At 32.4% G+C, this 14,123-nt stretch overlaps 1 protein-coding gene across 3 annotated transcripts in view; it reads left to right on the top strand.

The window, feature by feature from the left end:
* LOC105279119 (ABC transporter G family member 23) overlaps positions 1–14,123 on the top strand; it is a 142,990-nt gene that overhangs the window by 63,968 nt on the left and 64,899 nt on the right. The window lies entirely within an intron of this gene.

Genomic DNA, 14,123 nt, shown 5'->3' with positions numbered 1-14,123 from the left:
CAAAGTGATTATAAATATCTCTTTTTATTACTCGATACAAATAATTTACATGTAAAGTATAGATTATAGGTAGGACAGTTTTGTATATTTTAATGCGACCCGGGCACGCCAAGTACTTCAATGTCGTCATGTGATAAGAGAGTATGCATGAGAAATATTTAGATAAAATACTCAAATTGAATTGCTTTTAGGTACTTGGTTAGTTAACAATTGATTTTATATTTAGTTCTGATTTTTATAATAAATATTTTGTTAAACTTTGTTGTATACAAGTTGGGACTTTTTATGTACTTGGCGTATTTTTTCACTTCTGTGGGGTTTTTTTAGTGGGTCTTATTGCTTCTTGTAATATTCGTTTCTGCAAAAAATATATATGCATTTCGAGGCCAACTGCACTTTTGTACTTTCGAATCATTTATTAATTGCCATTCGGTACTTTTAGCACGTATTATATTTCTATAATATCCGTCAAATGTACTTTCACCTTGATGAAGACTTCCACTAATCTTCTATATATATATAAGCCAAATACCACTCACTGACTCATCAACGTGCAGCCCGAACCACTGCACCTATCGACTTGAAATTGTAAGGGTATATTCCTACTATTACGTAGGTGCTCACTAAGGGTGGGTTTTCCGAAATTCCACCCCTAACGGGTGAGAAGGGGTAAAATGTGTTTTTATTTAATTCTACACATAATATCGCGGGTGAAGCCCGCGTGACGGGGGATGCTAGTAATTTTATATATATGCAAACCAATAGAGATCTTTTCAGTAAGTACAGTTTTATTTTTGAACTCTGGTATTTTAATAATTTCAAGTTGAACTTGCAAAATAAATCTTTATTTAACAGATTTGTATCATTATTATATCGGATCACTCGAATTTTGCCTAGTTTTATGTATTTGTTTTTATTTACTTGACATCGTGACGCTACCGCGTCGTTCAATGTAAAATAATTAAATTTAAACTTTTTATAATTTTTGCAATTTATATTTTTATTTATTTATATTACAATAAATCATTTCTCATGTATCAAAATCATTTTTAATTCCTAATAAATTAAATCAGTCGTGCATGTGTGAACGCACCTTGAGGGACAAAATCGCTTTGCTTGATGCGTGCGAGCATACGTACGTGAGTCTGAACCAGAATATGGAAATGGAGAAAAACGAAACGTCACAATTCTAGCATACGATTACAATATCTCAGCATTAACTGCACCAATCTTATTCGGAGTGGTTACGATCGAAAGCTTGTATCCACATTATATTATAAAAGTGCCGTTAGATTTTTGAATATGGCTTTAGTTCCTGAGATATTTTAATCAAAAGTTTGTTTGACATGAATTTGGCATGAAATTCCGGATAACCTATACGGTAGCGCTCGACGTTTATGCAATGAATTTGGCAACGCTCGATGTCTATGCAGTGATGCTCATTGCTTGGAACCTTGTGTTTGTATGTACTTGGCGTCGCGACGCTACCGCATCGCTTGATCTCTTGATTATGTCATATGTCAAATTACTTGAGCAGTTGTCATGTGCAATTATGCATAATTTCCTAGTTAGTAACAAAATGCAGGCACTGTCCTCCTTGTGTTAAAGAATTCTACTAAAGCAGGTCAAATGATTTGTTCGATTTTAGGAAATAATGCAATGACCTACAAAATGTGTAAAAAATTATATCAAAGGTTTAAAGCAAGAAACTTTGATTGAAATAAGCTTTAATTCTATTAGCCAAAGAAACTTGAGAATATCGAATTATATAAGATGAAGATTAAACACAAACAAACATAGCTTGCAGTAGGGGAGACCGTGGCTCGTTGGCACCATTTTTATAATTTCGTCATTCGACTCTTTAAACAACTAATTATAATAATGAAACTGTACTAATATGATAAAGCAAACCTTCCTCTACATTTTCATGCCAGAAACGATCCTGTATACTGCAGTTTTTTTGTAATGAGTGAGATACGAACGTATTGCATTGTAGCCAGCTTGCCCCAATAGTGGGGTAAATTGACATACATCACGGTATAAGTTGGCTATGCGTCGATAATTACAACAATTACAATTAGATTTGAGGTTACATTATTATATACACGCATAGAATTGTTCTAGCAGTCTCATATTATACATACTAAAATTTTGTATATAAAGTTACTTACAATTAATCTTCTATGTATCACTTTTATGTATCACTGCTAAATACTATAGCAATCGTAGGATCGTAGGATCGTAGGTATGTTCTCACTTCTCACACAGCAACAATACATAAACGTACCTAACCTAATGCTATGCTAATGCTATGAGCCAACATACCCCATAAAATTTGAGCCAACGTACCCCGGCTCTACATACATTTGATTTAAATCATTTTATTATAAATAATTATTGTCATTATTCAAAATAACATGTGCTAACAGTAACAGAAACATTTCTTTTAACTAATAATGCGATACTTAGAGTTATTCTCTCAAGCTAAAGAATATTAATACGAAAGTTTGAAATGCTCAAAAATTTACTTGGCTGCTCTTGAATCAGAATGTTCCTTGTTTTTATTATAATACTTTTTTTATTTAAATGAAACTTTGAGAAAAGTATCTACGTTATGAAAGAGTTATTTTGAAGTAACTTTCTTATAGTTTTTTTGCCACAAATACATTAATTGAACGCAATGCCAACTTGCCTCTTGTGCCAACGAGCCCCGGTCTCCCCTACAACTTGGAGTGACTCGGGAAGCTATTAGTTTACGTATAAAGCAAATGGGAAAGATATAAAAAAGAAACCAAATAGATTTCTCATGTTCTCAACATTGACAACAAAGAAGTTATGACATAGCTCTGTGTTTACTGTAATGCTTTAAAAAAAGTATTTTTGTAATTATAAAATTATTACGAGGGATGAAAACTGGATCATGTATGATGAACTCTAAATGGTGAAAGTCATGAGTAAACGGTTGGACAATCATAAATTTCGATGGCAAAACCAAATATCTATGCGAGAAAGGTTTTGTTGTGTATTTGCCGGAATGTGATGGAGGTTTTGTGTTATAAACTATTATAATGGTGAATTATTTTACAATACAAATAAATTCGATGCTTTTATTTTTAATTAAATATAACTCCTTTTTTCAAATTCAAATATCTTCCGTTTAATGAGTTTTGAAGTGCTAACTTTAAGGTTCGAAATGGACTATATAGTTTGGCGAAGCTGATAACCACAGAAAATAGTATCGAATAGTATGTTGATATCTGACAAGTAGCACAACAGACACTGCATTCTTTTTGCTTTCCAATTGAAAACATTCTGCAAATATGATTTGCTCAGCTTTGAGAGACGATGTAACGCATAAAACTTGTAAAAAGTGCTAAAGTACTAAAAGATTCAGAGTGATTTTTGTCTTACCGATGAAAAACGTCGTGACAAACTTTGAAGACGAGGAACTTGAACAATTATTGAATGACAATCAGACTCAAAGTGCACTTGCATTACAACTAGCAGTAACTCGTAAATTTATTTTCAAATTTATTCGCTTAAATAAGCTGGAAAAGATTCAAAAAGTAAACCGATGAATTCCGCACGAGCTCAGTCCAGAGAGTAGGCGGAGGAGGTTTAACATGACGATATTCTTACTAACGAGGTACAAAATGAATGATTTTTTGTACAAAATCATTAGTGATGAAAAATGTGTTTTATAAGACAAAAACTAAAAGAAGAAAATCATAGGTTGACAAAACCGAATACTCATGCAAGAAAGATTTTATTGCTTATTTGGTGGGATATATTATGAGCTGCAACCTGGTCAAACAATTAATGCTGAATGTTATCAACAACAATTCATTTGTTTGAGGGAAAAATAGAGAAATAGGGACGAAATAGTGGAGAAAAGACCATTTACTGGCCATAGAACGCGACAAGTCATTTTGTAGCACGATAATGCTAGGCCACACGTCGCAAAAGAGATAAAGGACACTATTTTTTCGTTGGACTGACAATGAGAAATTCTCTCTGATACGTATTATTATATTTACTGGACTTAAAAAACCTGGACTTCATATTATCATATATTCCTCTCACTCAAACACCTGCTAATACACATTTTGAAAGCATGGAAGAGGTTTAAAAATGCATGATGCATCGATGATTTTATCACCATCTTTTTTGGAGAGCGGATCCGTCAGCTGCCCGATAGATGGAGAAAATTATTAAAAAATAGTGATATATTTTGTATAAATAAATCAATTTTATAAATAAATCAATTCCTTTAAAACAAATACCGAATTAATTTCCGCACCTATTAGTTGCGGTTGATTGATATCAACAGCAATTGATCCATTTAAGCGCAAAATATACATAACGTTTTCATAACAGGAAAAAGATGATAATACGAGAATGGTGATTTTGCTTCACAACAATGTTCAGCCTAATGTCGCACAACAAATAAAACGATTATTTTCCTTTATATTTCGTTTTGCCATACCTGACATATTCTTCGGACTTGGCTCCATTTGATTTTTATTTATTCCGGTCTCTGCAACATTTATGTTACATACATTTTAATTTACATACATTTGTTGAAGACATAAAAAATCCATTAATGATTTCAACAAATAAAAACCATTTTTTTCTGTGATAGAAAGTTGTTAGGTGCTCGAAAAGTTAATAAGAATGATGGAAATTATTTTGATGATTAGTACTATAATATTTAATCCATAAATAAAGTTTGGGCAAGACTACGATTTCCGGAGCGCCAAGTTTTGACTGTGGATTCTTCATCTACAGGTCATTACAAACCAAACTTAAAGAGTGATGAAGGTGGCTATCTGGTTTAAGTTAGGAGATATGGACGTTTTTAATTGGAATTTGAGAAATCAACAAAAACGCTTTTTTGCTAGTTGTAAACTATAAAAGGTTTTAGCCGTCACTCATTATTTATTAAAAAGTTATTAACAAAAGAAGTTTCGAAAATATAGTAGTTATTTTGAATATTGAAAGACATAAACGACGAATATGAACGAAGGAAGGAGAGTCATTTAACCTAACCTAACCTACCCTAACCTAACCTGGTTAGATTATATTTTCCGAAACTGGAGCCCCGGACATATACATTCGTTTTCAGCCCGCTTCGCGGGAGGGCGGGGGGGACATCGCCCCTCCCCCCGCCGAGATCCGTGTCGTGTACCAGGTGAGCAAAATCTGTACGGTGAAATCTATTACACCGGCTCTGGGGGGAGGGGGGCAAGCCAAAGCGGGCTGAAAACGAGCGTATGTATCCGGGGTTCCAGTTTCGGAAAATATAATCTAATCCGAACCTATTTCTGATTTAAATCTAAAATTCCATTAAATATACTCTTTCGTAAACGTATATAGTATCGTAACATTATGCTCTATTCAAACTTTTTTGTTAATAACTTTTTAACAAACAACGTGCGACGGGTGAAACCTAGTGCGGGTTATTTAGGAAGGTGACCTTTGTAATATATGTCAAACTCAAGTCCTTGTTTCGCGTGGACAGTTAAAAATTCGTGCAAAATCATTAAACTTCTTTTGTTAATAACTTTTTAATAAACAACGAGCGACGGTTGAAACTTTTTTAATGTCACTCAGGAGGGTGACCTCTATAATATATGTCAAGGTCAAGGTCATCGGGGCGGGCTCCGTTATTGTCAATATTTACCCTATATTGTTCTGAATAACGCGAAAATAGTCTGCAACTGGCAAAAAAGCGTTTTTGTCGATTTCTCAAATTCCAACTAAAAATCTCAATATCTCCTAAACTAAACCAGACCTAGCCACTTTTACCACTCTTTAGGTTTTGTTTGTAATGACCTGTAGATGAAGAATCCATGATCAAAACTTGGCGCTCCGGAAATCGTAGTATCCCCAAAGTTTGAATTTTCTAAATTAATGTATTCACCTAATAAATGGGATAGCACAGAAATTTTTACAGTTTTGAATAGTTAATAGTTCTAATAATTTTTATTAAAACTTCTCTTGCTTACGTAACATATCATATATTTGAAGTAGTTTTTCATATTTTGCATTTTTAAGGAATGAAAAAAGTACAATATCTGTTACTTTGAAAAATTTGATTTGCAAGAATGAAAATAAAATTGTTCAGCCAATAGTTTAGCACCCGCATGTTTACAAACAAATGAAACTGAACATATAGCGTTTTTATGCTTAGAAGAACATCTTCGAAAGACTGATGTTGCATATAACAATCTTGATATAAGATAAACCGTCACAATTATTATTATTATTATTAGTATTATTGATAGCTGCAGATGATATCAACCACAAGTTAGTACACATTAATTAATATTTCATACTAACTTTGTCTTAAAATTTATGGACCGCACTGTGTAGTGTTGTGCGGCATGTATTCTATATATTCTTTTTCCAGACATTGTTTTAAACAAAATATGAAAGAGGTAACAATAATGTGAAGGTTTACAGGTTCCCAAATAGCAAAGTGACGTCAAAAGATGACATAATGATGTCTAAAAATAGACGTTATTATGTTGTCTTCTGATGTCACTCTGTTACTTTATTATGATTATAGTATGCTTTAAGAGAAATTTGAGAAAAGAAGTCGTTATATATTGTATCAAAACAAAAGGAAAAAAACAGTGTAAAATGAAAGTATTACGATAGAATACAGCTCAAAGAAAAACAATTAATGAAAAAAATGTATGTGTTATATCAATATAGTTGAAAATAGTACATATCTATAATTCAAAGTAAAATAATTTTATATAGTAAAATAGTTACATAGTTACATAGAAAACCATTTTCTCTTTTTGTACGGTTTTTTATGGATTAAGTGGATGAGTCTTACGCTTCTGGAAATTTTTCACGAATTTTATAATGCGGCATAAGCAAACGCAGCAGCACGATACATATACATAGGGGAGACTGGGTATGGTTGTCACATTTTTTTCTTTGACATGTTATATGTGATTTATGCAAAGGAATCTAATCAATTATACCCAGTTTCATAGGATATATATCTGGTATGCTAAATAAAAAAAGTCACGTCAATAATAATAATGGGTTAGAAGATAATTAATATAATCCAGAAAAAGATTTTTGTGACATCTTACCCCGCATCTGGGATGGTTGTCACAATGCTTGGGGCTAATTGTCACATAGAGACGTAACTGATTTATAACAATAAAAACCCGTTATAATTAGGAAAATGACATCTTTGTTTATTGTTTAGTATTGTGAAATGTATTTTCAAACAATTGACAAGTTTAATTTATAATAAACTTTTACAAGCAACTTGAAACTTAAACTGAGTTAAAAAATTAAATAATCTATATTTCTCTGAAACAATTATAATAATTCTTTTGAACAAAAACAATGTTATGATCAACTTCCTTTCAACTACTGAGAATCATCGATAAAAACAATCTTAATCAGAATCATTGTCATCACAGTTAGGACAAATATAAATTGGTAACCCAGGAGTGCATTTCTCATGAGCCCACAGCTTACAGGTTTGGCATTGAACCCAAACGTCTCTGGATTTACTTTCTGAATATAGCAATAAGCAAATAAGGCAAAAATCTTCGTTATTCTCTTTGTCTTTTTCATCAACAGATATCTTCTTTCGTCTTTTTTTTCTTCCTTTATCAGATAAAACTGCTCTTTTGACTTTATTTTTCTTTTCTTCTTGTTCTTTTTTCTTTTGTTCAATATAATTCTTTTCAGGCGTATTCGTTAATATTGCAGATTTGCATTTCCTCTTATCAACTCTCATTTTCTTACGTCATGGACCCTTTGGCAATGGTCGTACAATTTGTGGGTTGTGTAACAAACCCCAAATGGCTTGTGACAACTTGACCCAAACGATAAATAAATAAGCTCAACACAGACCTTCCAAAATGTTTAAAAATTAACAAGTTTCACATTAAAATAATGTTGAATGAATTCTACGAAATAAATCATAAGGAATTACAAAATACATAGTAAATCGTGTACTTACACGATGGAAAGAACGTCACAAAAATTTACTTCAAGCACGCGTAAACAAATAATGATCCCTCTGTTTCTTACGCAATGCCGCAGCAAACTGACCGTTCGTGGGGGGAACGATGATGTATTTGCGCCTCGCTGTGACGTCTTGCTAGGCATTTGTAGGCGATTGTTTTTTGTTATAACCGTTGTGACAACCTATCCATGTGACAACCATACCCGGTCTCCCCTACATTCAGAATATACATTCTTTACATTCAAATTTTATTTATTATAATAATTGTACGTGTACATCTACACTTCCCTAAAACACTTTTTACAATTTAAATATAAATAAAGCAATTTAATAATTAATTTTCAAAATTTATTTTATTTGTAATCAACATTTTCAGTAATAGTTCTTGAGATAAAAATATCAAGCTGAGATGTTTAATGTAGATAGTATTGCTACAAAATATAATTGTTCCTTTGTTTTCTGCAACTTTCATATAGGAGTCGGATTCAATACGATATCAACACTAAAATATTGAGTGAAAAGGAACATTTACACTCAAGGAGATTTATACTCACTTTCTACACACAAGCCATATTGTATAATTAGACTCGTATGTGTATGTACATATGTATAGGTACTCGTATATGTACTCGTACTTATTTCATGCTAAACTGATACATATACAGGGTGTTCCAAAAACATACCGACAAACTTCAGGGGGTTATAGAGGACACCAAAACAAGCAACTTTTATTAATATACCGATACCCGAAAATGAGCCGTTTTTGCAGGAGAGTAAATTATTTGGATTTATAACAAATGTTCAAAATGTTGACCATGTTTGCCCACAGGGCAAAAACATACACTTCTATTTATTACAAAAGAATGACACATAAGCAAGCACGCTTATGTATTGCCCAATGAATTACCGTACTCGTTAGCGAAAAGAAAGCTGTACATTTAAATTGCATAACTCTTAAGTGTACGCTGAGCCTGTAACTCTTTTTATAGCACATAATCCATGTTGAAATTTACATATATTATAAAATCATTTCTTTTCCATGTAATATATAATACATAATACACATTGATACATAGGTAGAAATATATCTTCCGAACTTTTAAAATATTTAAACAATCCAGTGATTAAATCATACTAAACTTATTTTTAAATTTACACAAAATAATTAAAAATCGACTTATTTTATTCGAAATCCTTCCGGTTTTGATATGAACAATGAATATGACATGGTCAACGGATACGAGAAGAATATTTTGATACGCAAATATCACAGATTTTTAAATTTTTTATGTTTTCCATTCCTCGAAATCGTTTTTTTCAATGGCAAGTTTAGTTTCGTGAACAAGTAAATAGTCTCACAAATTTTTTTGACTTATCATTATCAAGTGACGCGGTAGCGTCGCGACGCCAAGTACATAAAGAACAAGGTTCCGAGCGGTGAGAGCCACTGCATAGACGTCGCGCGCTACCAAGTAGCTTATCCGGAATTTCACGTCACACAAACTTTCGATTAAAATATCTCAGGATCTAAAGCCATAATCAAAAATTAAACGGCACTTTTATAACATAATGTGGATGCAAGCTTTCGATTGCGACCAATTTGAATAAGATTGCTGCAGTCTATCCTGAGATATTGTAATCGTATGCTAGAATTGTGACGTTCCGTTTTTCAGATTCAGGTTCAGACTCACGTACGTACGCTCGCACGCACACAAGCAAAGCGAGTTTGTCCATCAAGGTGCGTTCACATAGGCACGTTATGGAGAATTCACACTGCGTCTGATACGTTGAGTATATTTCACATGGCGCTCGCAACGACACGAGCGTCTTCTATCTTTAGTGCTCACTGAATATTAAAAAAGATACACTAAATATTGAATACTACACTGAATATTAAATAAAGATATTGAATAAAGAATATAGACTGACACAGCTATGAACCTAGCACTCGATATTTAAACAATTAATTTTTATTATAGAAAACAATAGCATTTCATTTGTAGTTGTTTGTAGTAACAATAATTACGTTTGTAGTTTTATCCATTAAAAGATATAAAGATACAAAACTTTTAAAAAATGACTCGCACCCGAAAGTAAGATATCTCAAATCCGCTTGCGCTGTCTTTTTCAGAATCGTTTGTAGTTGTTTCGTTTTGTTTGTAGTTGAATCGTTCAAAAGTTATTAACATTTTTTAAAATAAAACATAGCTAACTTTGCCATTTGTTAAGATATCGCGAATCCGCTTGCGCTTTCTTTTTCAGAATCGTTTGTAGTTGTTTCGTTTCGTTTGTAGTTGAACCATTCCACAATTATTAACATTCGTTTAAATGAAAAATAGCTAACTTTGCCAGTTGTAGCGATATCGCGAATCCATTTGCGCTTTCTTTTTCAGAATCGTTTGTAGTTGTTTCGTTTCGTTTGTAGTTGAACCGTTCAACAGTTATTAACATTTGTCTAAATACAAAATACCTAACTTTGCCATTTGTTAAGATATCGCGAATCCGCTTGCGCTTTCTTTTTCAGAATCGTTTGTAATTGTTTCGTTTCGTTGAACCGTTCAAAAGTTATTAACATTTTTCTAAATAAAAAATACCTAACTTTGCCATTTGTTAAGATATCGCGAACCCGCTTGCGCTGTCTTTTTCAGAATCATTTGTAGTTGTTTCGTTTCGTTTGTAGATTTGCGATATCTTAACAAATGGCAAAGTTAGGTACTTTTCGTTTAAACAAATGTTAATAACTTTTGAACGGTTCAACTACAAACGAAACGAAAAGCTCTACAAACACCAACAAACAATTCTAAAGAAGACTGCGCAAGCGGATTTGAGATATCTCAAAATATAAAAAATTTACAAAAAGTAATGATATCCCACTAAAAAACCTCACAAAGATAAAGAAATGTACGCCAAGTACATAAAAAATCTCATCTTGTACGCAACAAAAAGTTTAAAAATCTATTTATAAAAATCAAAACTAAATATGAAAGTAATAATTAACGAACCAAGTACCTTAGGAGCAATTCAATTTGAGTATTTTATCCAAACGTATTCCATGCATACTCTCTTATCTCATGACGACATCGAAGTACTTAGCGTGCCCGGTTCGCATTAAAATATACTGTCCTATATATATAATCTGTACTTTACATGTAATTGTAAGATTTTTAAGATATTTACAAGAAGACATGTCCAATACGACCGCTGCACACCAAGTACTTGAATGTCGTCATGCGATAAGAGAGTAGGTATGCATGGAATACGTTTGGATACAATACTCAAATTGAATTGCTCCTAAGGTTCTTGGCTAGTTAATTATTGATTTCATATTTATTTTTGATTTTTATAAATACGTCTATTCCTAATTTGAAATTGTTACTTAAAAAGAAAACATTTCAAAAATGTTTCAAAGAGATATTGAAAATATTCAAAAATTTCTGACTTGCACTATAAGTCCTATCACTATAAAATCTTGTAAGTTGTTCCAGTTAAATTGCTCGAGATATGCTATGAATATCGAGTTACAAATTAATTGGAAACATAACCACTGTTTTTTTAATAAAGTTATTTTTTTTATTTAGTGATTGCATTATGTAAATATTAAATTATGTAAATTATATAAAATATACCAATGCAAAACGATTTTCTATATACACTGCACCGAAAAAATTAGACAGCTTAATAAAGAAAGGAAAAGACAAGTTGTTGGATGCACGAAAGGCATGCATTGTTTACAAGATCAATTGTTCTGATTGTGAAGCGAGTTATGTGAGACAAACGAAGCGATATTTGATGACTTGAATAAATGAGCATAAGGCGGACATTAAAAAATTTGCGGGTGATCAGTTGTCAGTAAACATCGTTTAGATAACAACTATGATTTTGATTGGTTAAATCCTATTATTTTACATCAGGAAAAAAATACTAACAATTAATACTACCCAAGTGCCACTCGCCGATTTTCTTGAAACTTTGCACACACGTAATACATCGAAAAACATTAGACACGTGTCTTTTTATTTGTGCTAACAACGCATTTTAAGGTTAGAAAACTCATTCGAAAATTTAACATTCTATAGCACAATGGTAACTAACGCTACTCCTGAGCGTTATTCTCTTACAGCTTTTACGACATTACTCTATTATGATTTCATTGTCTGAATGTTTGGTATTAATTTTACGAGATTCGGAATGGCAGATTCAAAATCGCGGACCGAAATCGCAGAATTTTCAAAAATTTTATTCAAAGTTAGTTTCGAAGAAGTGTTTTAGACCCGTGATTACGATTGTGGTAACAGTTATATTAATCTAGAGGTGGAGGATGAAAAATGGCAAATTCAATATGATGCATCCAAAATGGCCGACCCAAATTCCAATTGTTTTAAATTAGTTTCAAAGACCATTTTTGTGGTGGTTTTCGAGGTGACTGTTTACAATGTTAATAGTAGTTTGACAAAAAGAGTAACCGCAAAAATCACCTATTTTTGGTCCCGCAATATTGGAATTGAATTGTGTGCCAAATGGTACTTTATGATAAGACATTAATCACCAAAAAATTTTAAGTTGAGGTGAGAATTAGTTTCAGAGATATGGAGGGTCAAAGTAGTCAAAATTCATTAACGCGTCAGCTCATAACGCTTTAAAACACGAATTTTTATGTCAATCTAATAATTTAAAACTTCGTATCCAGAGGTTTTGTTGATTGTTGACAACGAATTTCAAGTCAGATTTTAAAAATTCAAAATGGCTGATTAAATATGGCGAATAATATATTTAAAAAATTCATGATTCAAAGTTACAAAATCGATTTCCGAATCCTAACGAATTTTTAAATTGTTGAATATTTTATATTAATTATATTAATTTATTATTATATTAATTAATTATAATTATTTTCAATTATATTAATTAATTATATTAATTTCATAATTACTTTTGTTTTATTATCATTGTAATAATTTCGATGATGCATCAGTTATAGCTCGGGAAAGAAAGAAACAGAGGATGTCTGTGCCGGTGATGTCAGACTATAGCCGTGACTAGCACGCAACTTTTTTCAATATAGTAATTAGTTATTTTCAGAACCTCTTTTCTGATAAGTAAAGTTCGGATCATAGAGATATAAAAATAGAGTGCGTGAGCGAGCTAAAAGAGCAATATAGCAATAGAAAGAGAAAGCTGCAAAAAGACCCCTTTGTCTTTGCACATGTGCAGATATGGGAAGACTGCGTATCTCTGCAAAGGCGCATGCGCAACTGAGAAGGATAGACGGGCCTACATGCGACGTTCCTTTTCTATTCCTCTATCGGAACCGCTTACGCGTTAGCATTTTGAATTTTTAAAATCTGACTTGCAATTTGTTGTCAACAATCAACAAAACCTCTGGATACGAAGTTTTAAATTAGTAGATTGACATAAAAATTCGTGTTTTAAAGCGTTATGAGCTGACGCGTTAATGAATTTTGACTACTTTGACCCTCCATATCTCTGAAACTAATTCTCACCTCAACTTAAAACTTTTTAGTGATTGATGTCTATTATCATAAGGTACCATTTGGCACACAATTCAATTCCAATATCGCGGGACCAAAAATAGGCAAAAAAACCACTGATTTTGTGGTCACTCTTTCAAATTTCATAAACCTGTCTTTAGCAGATTAAATTGCTTAAAATTTCGTTAACTTGATTTGTTTGTTTCCGTCATTTGAAATATTGTCAAACTACTATTAACATTGTAAACAGTCACCTCGAAAACCACCACAAAAATAGTCTTTGGAACTAATTTAAAACAATTGGAATTTGGGTCCGCCATTTTGGATGCACCATATTGAATTTGTCATTTTTCATCCTCCACCTCTAGATTGATATAACTGTTACCACAATCGTAATCACGGATCTAAAACACTTCTTCGAAACTGACTTTGAATAAAAGTTTTGAAAATTCTGCGATTTCGGTCCGCGATTTTGAATCTGCCATTCCGAATCTCGTAAAATTAATGCCAAACATTCAAACAATGGCTGCGTTCGGCAGAAAAAGCTGCTTTGCAACCGTTGTAAAATTCGTGAATATGATTTGCGTATGCTTTTAGATTCAATCAAAATTAAGCGCATACGCCAATCA

Source organism: Ooceraea biroi, chromosome 2 (assembly GCF_003672135.1).
Source record: "Ooceraea biroi isolate clonal line C1 chromosome 2, Obir_v5.4, whole genome shotgun sequence".
Taxonomy (NCBI): Eukaryota; Metazoa; Arthropoda; class Insecta; order Hymenoptera; family Formicidae; genus Ooceraea; species Ooceraea biroi.
The sequence above is the reverse complement of the archived record's forward strand: the minus strand, read 5'-3'. Positions and strand labels throughout refer to the sequence as shown.